The 13,576-nt window shown below is 43.9% G+C and overlaps 1 long non-coding RNA gene across 1 annotated transcript; it reads right to left on the bottom strand.

Moving 5' to 3' along the window:
• LOC147973894 (uncharacterized) lies at positions 1–1,806 on the bottom strand. Its single transcript, XR_015603058.1, has 2 exons — positions 916–1,806; positions 1–553 (listed from the first exon to the last, which is right to left on the bottom strand). It is a non-coding gene; the product is annotated as an uncharacterized LOC147973894 (long non-coding RNA).
• Between the last annotated feature and the right edge of the window lie 11,770 nt (positions 1,807–13,576).

Below are 13,576 nucleotides of genomic sequence, written 5' to 3'. Positions count from 1 at the left end.
CAACTGCTATTGCTTTGTTGCTATTGCACAACACCAGGATTTTTAACTTTTTACATTTACATTATCTGACATATTTTCCAAAGAAATGGCTGCAATAACAAACAAATGCCAACTGAAACGGTAGTTGGTGTTAGGAATTGATTAATTAGGTTAATTAACTATTAATCATTGCTATATCGGTGCCACTTTTGACAACTGCCTCCTTTTGTAACCGCCTTGTAAACTGGGTATAAATACCCTAATCTTCAATCAATAGAATAACTGTTCATCTATTATTCTCTCTGCTCTCTCTTTTCATCTTTACGCACCTTGCCCTAACAGAGCGATTAGGCCAGACCTCCTCGACGCCTCGCGCGATTCCCAGCGCTGCCGGCCTTATCTCGCGCGGCGGACTGCAGCATTGAGTCTTGGCGCGGATGGCGACATTAGTCACGGCGGCGCCAACGTCTGCCCCTGTACTCGCGATGTCGACTCCATCCAGCGCGCACGGCTTCAGCATAGGAGAATTTCAGTCGCTGCCGATTCGATCAACCAGGAATCAATAGACATGCTTCTGCAAAAGAGGAAAACTGGATCAGGAGATTCTTCTATTTGTTTTTGTCTTCTTGCAATCAATCAAGGATCTAATAACAAGTATTGTTTTTGCAAATTGCTTCATCCGGCGTATGCTCGTGGTGAGATGGATTGATCGCTACTCAAACAGAAAGAGGAAGGAATTCTCAATCAAGAAGAAAAGAAGAATCAGAATCAAGAACAAGGCTAGAAGATGAGGAACAAACTCCAACAAACTTGTTCTTCGCATTTTTTTCTCTCTTCATCGTCCACTATGACGATCTCGTCGCCCATCGCAACTATCAGCAACAAAACATCCAGAGAAAACAGAGAAAAGAAGGGAAGAAGCCCCAGCGAGCGTACCTCGACGTTTGGCGAGGACGGCGTCCTCCACCTCTCCGAAGCAGCATCCGATGCGGCGCTCCTCCCTCAGGCGGAGCACGACCACGGCGCGGCGCGCAGCCCTCCCTCGGACGCGGCTCCCAAGCCGATGGCACAGGTGGCAATCGGCCGGAGCGCGCGCTGTAGCACGGCCCACTCCCTGCAGCGCGATGGAGATGGCCCCCGGCCGGCACAGGACGGGAGCAAACGCGATGTGTCGCGGCAACGCGGCGGTGATCATCGACCGGCACGCGGCAGTGCGGTCCCCAACCCGGGCGGAGGCAGCCCACGGGGCGCAAGGCGGAACGCACTGCACGCGGCATCATCGGTAACCATGGCCAGAACACACGTACAGGAAGGAATCAATTGATTCCAATCCATTCCACGCAGGCACAGGAAGGAAAGAAATTGACTCCTATCCACACACGCACGGGATGTGGATTTGGGGAATACGCAGTTTTGCGTTTCCCTCCTTTCTGTATTTATTATTAATCGAAAGGCCCTGCGCTTCTTGTTAATCCCTCAGGCTTAACATTTCTTTTTGCAGATTTCTGTCAAATGTCTGTTCAAGCATAAAAGTTTTTATGCCTGTACATAAACCTATGCTCAGGTCATTGTCAGTAGTGTAATATATACCCTCAGGTTCTTCTGCATTACATTTTGATCTTATGAATGAATATTCTAGACCTATTTTCTAGAACATTATTAGTGCAACAACTGTGTCACAAAATGTCTTGCACATCTTGACAAGAAAAGAGAAGTATCATGAAATGTCATACTCAACATGACTAGTATAAAATTTATTTGTGAATCACAAGGTATTGATGGCATCTACTGCATGGTTTGCAGATTATCCATCATTACTGTGAGGTCTACATCTTGTGATTTCATAAGATGACTACCTTCAACGTGCTCTTCGAAATATTAAATGTGACTACCCAAAAAAAATTTTATTTGTGAATCACAAGGTATTGATGGCATCTATTGCAAAATTTTCTAGATTATCCATTACTACTGTGAGGTCTACATCATGTCGTGATGACATATGACTACCTTCAAAGTGATTTTCCAAAATATAGCATAACATAAGGTAATAGAGATATGAACATCTACTGACAAAAGTCGGACTATGTTTTTCTATTACTACGAGATCTACACCGCATCTGGTGATTTATCTTCAAAGTGTTATCCTATATAAATTGAGGTCTACACATATGAGTGTATAGCATCAGCTATCTAAAAGAAAATGCTCCTCTGAAGCAATTGTTGTTGTTCACTAAAATTATTTACTCCTACTCCAAGAAGTAAATTAAATAATGCGTGATCATTTCATGTAACACATGACTATTCTATTGATAGCTAAATATGCACATATGCATTTTATATGTCACCAACTTCACTTAGTTCCCAAACTAAGTATATAATGGATAAATATTTATTCAAAAACCTCAAGTCTATCGCAGCTAACAACTCTGTTACTTATTCAACTTCAAGTTGAGATCCCTTGATCAAATTTTCCCTATATACAGATTCAGTTGAAAAGCCCTTAATGCACTTTACCTCCTCTTAAGATGGTACTACCATTTTTATGATCAAGAAACATGAATTTTCTTAAAATCATCAGATTCACCCAATAGGTGATATACCATAATTTAAAATTCTTGTTAGTACCGAGAATACTATGCAAGTTAGTGGTCACAAAATTGAACCATGAGGGATTCGAAGTAAAGTGGAGGCTAATAGACAACTAAAGACAAAAATATCTCTTAATAGGAATCGATCATTTTAAGATGATCAAAAGACAACCCTCAAGTTTGTCAAATGTGTGGTTATATAAATATTGTATCTATGATTACCAAACCCTCAAACATATGGTCAAAACACACCACAAATTTATTAAAAGGCCAATAAGTTCAATGGGATAAATTTGAAAATTTGCAAATAATAACCAAATTCTGGAAAAGCATTGTTCTCGGAATCTTCATCAGAAGTAGGACAAAAATCTAGTGCAGAAAATGGAGGATGAACTCATTTGCATTCAGTAATATCGGAGACCTCAGGTAATCTCCTAATTATCCCAACATATTATTAGCCTATACTTGTAGTACTACATGTAGTAAAATGTCCAATATCATATCCCTTGGATACAATATTCTATAAATTTGAATGTATGTTTGAATTCATACTCAATATTGCTACGTACACAATGATTTTCTAAGCATCAATAAATTAAATATTAGGCTTGATAGCCTTAGCCATCCTGGTTTGGGGATGATTAGAAAATTGTTGACAATTCGGTTGGTCACAACTTAACAAGTTGCAAAATATTTCCCATATCATCAGATTATATGTGCACCACATGTGCCATAGGGGAAATTTGTTTTAAGGAGCTCTCACCTTAAAATTCTAAATGAGCCACTTATTCTTTCTTGAACACATTCAAAAATATGTGTGGAATGTTAATCCATTATCTGGGGTGATTTAGACACTTCATGGTACTCATATACACATTCATAAAATGTTTTTAAGTGTCTCTTATCACACACAACCATGCATGATCTTACTAAATAAATTGCTCAACATATTAAAGTAAGAGTAAATTCTCCTGAAAACAGGATCTATAAACCCATTTGAATGAACAATGTTGTTGAACTCATTCAATGAGCATTTTTTTGCATTAAGTATTTTCTGTGCATACCCAGAATGGTTTAGCTAAATTTCTTATCAAAGAGAGTTAAATGAATTACATGACCACTTTTAAAGAATTGTAAACTTACCAGCCTCTTGCTGGACACATACGACCTTACACACCGTAAGTATGATCTAAATCATACCGATTGCATGTCATACTACTTTCTCCTTGTAGTTACTACGTGGAAATCAACAAAGTATTTCCCATCTGCGATAATTCGGTTACATACCGATATCACCACTCCAGCGTACATCAATGGGCACTCACAAAAATTAGGGATCTATGTGAGGAATAACAATTTAATCGTCAATCAAAATTATTCATAGCCCGTATGCTGATTGCATCAGCAATAAGGATATTTTTCGACATTATGGGGAGATAAGTACCACAAAGAATGCCGAGAAATAAATTAGAAATGTTATTGACATTCAATCCTTATATCCACGTATTCAAAGAATCTGAACTAGAAGTTGTTGGGAACGTAACATAAATTCAAAATTTTCATACGTGTCACCAAGATCTATCTATGGATTCATCTAGCAACGAGGGAGGAGTGGATCTACATACCCTTGTAGATCGCGCGCGGAAGCGTTCAAGAGAACGGGGTTGATGGAGTCGTACTCGTCGTGATCCAAATCACCGATGATCCTAGCGCCGAACGGACGGCACCTCCGCGTCCAACACACGTACGGAGCAGCGACGTCTCCTCCTTCTTGATCCAGCAAGGGGGAAGGAGAGGTTGATGGAGATCCAGTAGCACGACGATGTGGTGGTGGAAGTAGAGGGATTCCAACAGGGCTTCGCCAAGCGCTGCGGGAGGAGGGAGATGTGTCATGGGAGGGAGAGGGAGGCGCCAAGGCTTAGGTGCGGCTGCCCTCCCTTCCCCCCACTATATATAGGGCCAAGGGAGAGGGGGGGCGCAGCCTTGGCCCTTCCTCCAAGGAAGGGTGCGGCCAGGGAGGAGTCCATCCTCCCTAAGGCACCTAGGAGGTGCCTTCCCCCTTTAGGACTCTTTCTTTCCCTTATCTCTTGGTGCATGGGCCTCTTGGGGCTGGTGCCCTTGGCCCATATAGGCCAAGGCGCACACCCCTACAGCCTATGTGCCCCCCCGGGGCAGGTGGACCCCCTTGGTGGACCCCTGGACCCCTTTCGGCACTCCCGGTACAATACCGATAATGCGTGAAACTTTTCCGGCGACCAAAACAAGACTTCCCATATATAAATCTTTACCTCCAGACCATTCCGGAACTCCTCATGACGTCCGGGATCTTATCCGGGACTCCGAACAACTTTCGGGTTACCGCATACTAATCTCTCTATAACCCTAGCGTCACCGAACCTTAAGTGTGTAGACCCTACGGGTTCGGGAGACATGTAGACATGACCGAGATGACTCTCCGGTCAATAACCAACAGCGGGATCTGGATACCCATGTTGGCTCCCACATGTTCCACGATGATCTCATCGGATGAACCACGATGTCAAGGACTTAATCAATCCCGTATACAATTCCCTTTGTCTATCGGTACGACACTTGCCCGAGATTCGATCGTCGGTATCCCGATACCTTGTTCAATCTCGTTACCGGCAAGTCTCTTTACTCGTTTCGTAACACATCATCCCGTGATCAACTCCTTGATCACATTGTGCACATTATGATGATGTCCTACCGAGTGGGCCCAGAGATACCTCTCCGTTTACACGGAGTGACAAATCCCAGTCTCGATTCGTGCCAACCCAACAGACACTTTCGGAGATACCTGTAGTGTACCTTTATAGCCACCCAGTTAAGTTGTGACGTTTGGCACACCCAAAGCACTCCTACGTTATCCGAGAGTTGCACAATCTCATGGTCTAAGGAAATGATACTTGACATTAGAAAAGCTTTAGCATACGAACTACATGATCTTGTGCTAGGCTTAGGATTGGGTCTTTGTCCATCACATCATTCTCCTAATGATGTGATCCCGTTATCAATGACATCCAATGTCCATGGTCAGGAAACCGTAACCATCTATTGATCAACGAGCTAGTCAACTAGAGGCTTACTAGGGACATGGTGTTGTCTATGTATCCACACATGTATCTGAGTTTCCTATCAATACAATTCTAGCATGGATAATAAACGATTATCATGAACAAGGAAATATAATAATAATCAATTTATTATTGCCTCTAGGGCATATTTCCAACAGTCTCCCACTTGCACTAGAGTCAATAATCCAGTTCACATCGCTATGTGACTAACACTCAAGGTCACATCCCCATGTGACTAACACCCAAAGAGTTTACTAGGGTCAATAATCTAGTTCACATTGTTGGGGAACATAGCAGAAATTCAAAATTTTCCTACGTGTCACCAAGATCAATCTATGGAGTCATCTAGCAACGAGGGAGGAGTGGATCTACATACCCTTGTAGATCGCGCGCGGAAGCGTTCAAGAGAACGGGGTTGATGGAGTCATACTCGTCGTGATCCAAATCACCGATGATCCTAGCGCCGAACGGACAGCACCTCCGCGTTCAACACATGTACGGAGTAGCGACGTCTCCTCTTTCTTGATCTAGCAAGGGGGAGGAGAGGTTGATGGAGATCCAGCAGCACGACGGCGTGGTGGTGGAAGTAGCGGGATTCCAACAGGGCTTCGCCAAGCGCTGCGGGAGGAGGGAGATGAGTCATGGGAGGGAGAGGGAGGCGCCAGGGCTCAGGTGTGGTTGCCCCCCCATTCCCCCACTATATATAGGGCCAAGGGAGAGGGGGAGGCGCAGCCTTGGCCCTTCCTCCAAGGAAGGGTGCGGCCAGGGGAGGAGTCCCTCCTCCCCAAGGCACCTCGGAGGTGCCTTCCCCCTTTAGGACTGTTCCTTTCCCTTGATTCTTGGCGCATGGGCCTCTTGGGGCTGGTGCCCTTGGCCCATATAGGCCAAGGCGCACCCCCTACAGCCCATGTGGCCCCCCGGGGCAGGTGGCCCCACCCGGTGGACCCCGGGACCCTTCCGGTGGTCCCGGTACAATACCGGTGACCCCGAAACTTGTCCCGATGGCCGAAATAGCACTTCCTATATATAATTCTTTACCTCTGGACCATTCCGGAACTCCTCGTGATGTCCGGGATCTCATCCGGGACTCCGAACAACTTTCGGGTTACCGCATACTAATATCTCTATAACCCTAGCGTCACCGAACCTTAAGTGTGTAGACCCTACGGGTTCGGGAGACATGCAGACATGACCGAGATGACTCTCCGGTCAATAACCAACAGCGGGATCTGGATACCCATGTTGGCTCCCACATGTTCCACGATGATCTCATCGGATGAACCACGATGTCAAGGACTTAATCAATCCCGTATACAATTCCCTTTGTCTATCGGTACGACACTTGCCCGAGATTCGATCGTCGGTATCCCGATACCTTGTTCAATCTCGTTACTGGCAAGTCTCTTTTACTCGTTCCGTAACACATCATCCCGTGATCAACTCCTTGATCACATTGTGCACATTATGATGATGTCCTACCGAGTGGGCCCAGAGATACCTCTCCGTCACACGGAGTGACAAATCCCAGTCTCGATTCGTGCCAACCCAACAGACACTTTCGGAGATACCCGTAGTGCACCTTTATAGTCACCCAGTTACGTTGTGACGTTTGGCACACCCAAAGCACTCCTACGGTATCCGGGAGTTTCACAATCTCATGGTCTAAGGAAATGATACTTGACATTAGAAAAGCTTTAGCATGCGAACTACACGATCTTGTGCTATGCTTAGGATTGGGTCTTGTCCATCACATCATTCTCCTAATGATGTGATCCCGTTATCAATGACATCCAATGTCCATGGTTAGGAAACCGTAACCATCTATTGATCAACGAGCTAGTCAACTAGAGGCTTACTAGGGACATGGTGTTGTCTATGTATCCACACATGTATCTGAGTTTCCTATCAATACAATTCTAGCATGGATAATAAACGATTATCATGAACAAGGAAATATAATAATAACCAATTTATTATTGCCTCTAGGGCATATTTCCAACACACATTACCATGTGACTAACACTCGATGAGTTCTGGGTTTGATCATGTTATGCTTGTGAGAGATGTTATAGTCAACGGGTCTGAATCTTTCAGATCCGTATGTACTTCGCAAATTTCTATGTCATCTTGTAGATGCAACTACTACGCTACATTTGTAGCTATTCCAAATAACTGTTCTACTATACGAATCCAGTTTACTACTCAGAATAATCTGGATTAGTGTCAAAGTTTGCATCGGCGTAACCCTTTACGACGAACTCTTTTACCACCTCCATAATTGAGAAAATTCCTTAGTCCACTAGTTACTAAGGATAACTTTGACCGCTGTCTTGTGATCCATTCTTGGATCACTCTTGTACCCCTTGACTGACTCATGGCAAGGCACATTTCAGGTGCGGTACATAGCATGGCATACCGTATAGAGCCTATGACAAAAGCATAGGGGACGACCTTCGTCCTTCCTCTTTCTTCTGCCGTGGTCGAGCTTTAACTCTTAACTTCATACCTTACAACTCAGGCAAGAACTCCTTCTTTGACTGGTCCATCTTGAACACCTTCAAGATCATGTCAAGGTATGTGCTCATTTGAAAGTACCATCAAGCGTTTTGATCTATCCTTATAGATCTTGATGCTCAATGTTCAAGTAGCTTAATCCAGGCTTTCCATTGAAAAATACTTTCCAAATAACCCTATATGCTTTCCAGAAATTCTACGTCATTTCTGATCAACAATATGTCAACAACATATATTCATCAGAAATTCTATAGTGCTCCCACTCACTTCTTTGGAAATACAAGTTTCTCATAAACTTTGTATAAACCCAAAATCTTTGATCATCATCAAAGCATACATTCCAACTCCGAGATGCTTACTCCAGTCCCCAGAAGGATTGCTGGAGCTTTGCATACTTATTAGCATCTTTCAGGATTGACAAAACCTTCCGGTTTGTATCACATACAACCTTTCCTCAAAAAAAACATCGAGGAAACAATGTTTTGACATCCTATCTGCAAGATTTCACAAATAATGCAGTAATTGCTAATATAATTCCAACAGACTCTTAGCATCACTACGAGTGAGAAAGTCTCATCGCAGTCAACTCCTTGAACTTGTCGGAAAACATCTTAACGACAAGTCGAGCTTTCTTAATGGTGACATTTACCATCATTGTCCGTCTTCCTTTTAAAATCCATCTGCACTCAACAGCCTTACGACCATCGAGCTGTTCTGCCAAAGTCTACACTTTGTTTTCATACATGGATCCTCTCTCGGATTTTATGGCCTCGAGCCATTTATCGGAATCCGGGCCCACCATCGCTTCTCCATAGCTCGTAGGTTCATTGTTGTCTAGCAACATGACTTCCAAGACAGGATTACGTACCACTCTGAAGTAGTACGCATCCTTGTCATCCCACGAGGTTTGGTAGTGACTTGATCTGAAGTTTCATGATCACTATCATAAGCTTCCACTTCAATTGGTGTAGGTGCCACAGGAAAAACTCCCTGTGCTCTGCCACACACTAGTTGAAGAGACGGTTCAATAACCTCATCAAGTCTCCACCATCCTCCCACTCAATTCTTTCGAGAGAAACTTTTCCTCGAGAAAGGACCCGATTCTAGAAACAATCCCTTATTGCTTTCGGATCTGAGATAGGAGGTATACCCAACTGTTTTGGGTGTCCTATGAAGATGCATTTATCCGCTTTGGGTTCGAGCTTATCAGCCTGAAACTTTTTCACATAAGCGTCGCAGCCCCAAACTTCTAAGAAATGACAGCTTAGGTTTCTCTAAACCATAGTTCATATGGTGTCATCTCATCGGAATTTTGTGGTGCCCTATTTAAAGTGAATGTGGTTGTCTTTAATGCCTAACCCATAAACTATCGTGGTAATTCGATAAGAAACATCATGGTATGCATCATATCCAATAGGGTGCAGTTATGATGTTCGGACACACCATCACACTATGGTGTTCCATGCTGTATTAGTTGTGAAACAATTTCCACAATGTCTTAATTCTGTGCCAAACTCGTAATTCAGATATTCATCTTTATGATCATATCATAGATATTTTATCCTCTTGTCACGACGATCTTTCAACTTCACCCTGAAATTACTTGAACCTTTCAATAATTCAGACTCGTGATTCATCAAGTAAATATACTCAACATCTACTCAAATCATCTGTGAAGTAAGAACATAACGATATCCACTACATGCCTCAGCACTCATTGGATTGCACACATCAAAATGTATTACTTCCAACAAGTTGCTTTCTAGTTCCATTTTACTGAAAACGAGGCTTTCAGTCATCTTGCCCATGTGGTATGATTTGCATGTCTCAAGTGATTCAAAATCAAGTGAGTCCAAACGATCCATCTGTATAGAGTTTCTTCATGCATATCTACCAACAAACATGGTTCGCATGTCTCAATCCTTTCAAAACTGAGTGAGTCCAAAGATCCATCAACATGGAGCTGCTTCATGCGTTTTATACCGATATGACTTAAGTGGCAGTGCCACAAGTAGGTGGTACTATCATTACTATCTTATATCTTTTGGCATGAACATGTGTATTACTATGATCGAGATTCAATGAACCATTCATTTTAGGTGCAAGACCATTGAAGGTATTATTCAAATAAACAGAGTAACCGTTATTCTCCTTAAATGAATAACCGTATTGCGATAGACATAATCCAATCATGTCTATGCTCAACTCAAACACCAATCTCGATGGTAGAGGGAGCGTGCGATGCTTGATCATATCAACATTGGAAACACTTCCAACACATATCGTCAGCTCACCTTTAGCTAGTCTCCGTTTATTCCATAGCTTTTATTTCGAGTTACTAACACTTAGCAACCGAACCGGTATCTAATACCCTGGTGCTACTAGGAGTACTAGTAAAGTACATATCAACACGATGTATATCCAATATACTTCTATCGACCTTGCCAGCCTTCTCATCTACCAAGTATCTAGGGTAATTCTACTCCAGTGGCTGTTCCCCTTATTACAGAAGCACTTAGTCTCGGGTTTGGGTTCAACCTTGGGTTTCTTCACTAGAGCAGCAGCTGAATTGCCGTTTCATGAAGTATCCCTTCGTGCCCTTGCCCTTCTTGAAACTAGTGGTTTCACCAACCATCAACAATTGATGCTCCTTCTTGATTTCTACTTTTGTGGTGTCAAACATCGCGAATATCTCAAGGATCATCATATATGTCCCTGATATATTATAGTTCATCACGAAGCTCTAGCAGCTTGGTGGTAATGACTTCGGAGAACCATCACTATTTCATCTGGAAGATCAACTCCCACTCGATTCAAGCGATTGTTGTACTCAGACAATCTGAGCACAAGTTCAACAATTGAGCTTTTCTCCCTTAGTTTGCAGGCTAAGAAAATCGTCGGAGGTTTTATACCTCTTGACGTGGGCACGAGCCTGAAATCCCAATTTCAGCCCTCGAAACATCTCATATGTTTCGCGACGTTTCAAAACGTCTTCGGTGCCTCAACTCTAAGCCGTTTAACTGAACTATCACGTAGTTATCAAAATGTGTATGTCAGATGTTCGCAACATCCACAGACAACGTTCGAGGTTCAGCACACTGAGCGGTGCATTATGGACATAAGCCTTCTATGAAGCAATGAGGACAATCCTCAGTTTACGGACCTAGTCCGCATAATTGCTACTATCAACTTTCAACTAAATTTTCTCTAGGAACATAACTAAACAGTAGAACTGAAGCGCGAGCTACGACATAATTTGCGAAGACCTTTTGACTATGTTCAGGATAATTAAGTTCATCTTATGAACTCCCACTCAGATAGACATCCCTCTAGTCATCTAAGTGATTACATGATCCGAGTCAACTAGGCCGTGTCCGATCATCACGTGAGACGGACTAGTCATCATCGGTGAACATCTTCATGTTGATCGTATCTACCATACGACTCATGCTCGACCTTTCGGTCTCTTGTGTTCCGAGGCCATGTCTGTACATGCTAGGCTCGTCAAGTCAACCTAAGTGTTTCGCGTGTGTAAATCTGTCTTACACCCGTTGTATGTGAACGTTAGAATCTATCACACCCGATCATCACGTGGTGCTTCGAAACAACGAACTGTCGCAATGGTGCACAGTTAGGGGGAACACTTTCTTGAAATTATTATGAGGGATCATCTTATTTACTACCGTCGTTCTAAGTAAACAAGATGCAAAAACATGATAAACATCACATGCAATCAAATAGTGACATGATATGGCCATCATCACTTTGCTCCTCTTGATCTCCATCTTCGGGGCTCCATGATCATCATCGTCACCGGCATGACACCATGATCTCCATCATCATGATCTCCATCATCGTGTCTCTATGAAGTTGCCTCGCCAACTATTACTTCTACTACTACAGCTAACGGTTAGCAATAAAGTAAAGTAACTACATGATGTTTATGTTGACACGCAGGTCATAAATAAATTAAGACAACTCCTATGGCTCCTGCGGTTGTCATATTCATCGACATGCAAGTCGTGATTCCTATTACAAGAACATGATCAATCTCATACATCACATATATCATTCATCACATCCTTTTGGCCATATCACATCACATAGCATACCCTGCAAAAACAAATTAGACGTCCTCTAATTGTTGTTTGCATGTTTTACGTGGCTGCTATGGGTTTCTAGCAAGAACGTTTCTTACCTACGCAAAAACCACAACGTGATATGCCAATTGCTATTTACCCTTCACAAGGACCCTTTTCATCGAATCCGATCCGACTAAAGTGGGAGAGACAGACATCCGCTAGCCACCTTATGCAACTAGTGCATGTCAGTCGGTGGAACCAGTCTCACGTAAGAGTACGTGTAAGGTCGGTCTGGGCCGCTTCATCCCACAATGCCACCGAATCAAGATTGGACTAGTAACGGTAAGCATATTGAACAAAATCAACGCCCACAACTACTTTGTGTTCTACTCGTGCATAGAAACTACGCATAGACCTAGCTCTGATACCACTGTTGGGAACGTAGCATAAATTCAAAATTTTCCTACGTGTCACCAAGATCTATCTATGGATTCATCTAGCAACGAGGGAGGAGTGGATCTACATACCCTTGTAGATCGCGCGTGGAAGCGTTCAAGAGAACGGGGTTGATGGAGTCGTACTCGTCGTGATCCAAATCACCGATGATCCTAGCGCCGAACGGACGACACCTCCGCGTTCAACACACGTACAGAGCAGTGATGTCTCCTCCTTCTTGATCCAGCAAGGGGGAAGGAGAGGTTGATGGAGATCCAGCAGCACGACGGCGTGGTGGTGGAAGTAGCGGGATTCCAACAGGGCTTCGCCAAGCGCTGCGGGAGGAGGGAGATGTGTCATGGGAGGGAGAGGGAGGCGCCAGGGCTCAGGTGTTGCTGCCCTCCCTTCCCCCACTATATATAGGGCCAAGGAAGAGGGGGGGGCGCAGCCTTTGGCCCTTCCTCCAAGGAAGGGTGCGGCCAGGGAGGAGTCCCTCCTCCCCAAGGCACCTCGGAGGTGCCTTCCCCCTTTAGGATTCTTCCTTTTCCTTGACTCTTGGCGCATGGGCCTCTTGGGGCTGGTGCCCTTGGCCCATATAGGCCAAGGCGCACACCCCTACAGCCCATGTGGCCCCCCGGGGCAGGTGGACCCCCTTGGTGGACCCCCGGACCCCTTTCGGCACTCCCGGTACAATACCGATAATGCGTGAAACTTTTCTGGCGACCAAAACAAGACTTCCCATATATAAATCTTTACCTCTGGACCATTCCGGAACTCCTCCTGACGTCCGGGATCTCATCCGGGACTCCGAACAACTTTCGGGTTACCGCATACTAATCTCTCTATAACCCTAGCGTCACCGAACCTTAAGTGTGTAGACCCT

This window comes from Triticum urartu, chromosome 5A (genome assembly GCF_056163025.1).
Source record: "Triticum urartu cultivar PI428250 chromosome 5A, HENAU_Tu73, whole genome shotgun sequence".
Lineage (NCBI taxonomy): Eukaryota > Viridiplantae > Streptophyta > Magnoliopsida > Poales > Poaceae > Triticum > Triticum urartu.
The sequence above is the reverse complement of the archived record's forward strand: the minus strand, read 5'-3'. Positions and strand labels throughout refer to the sequence as shown.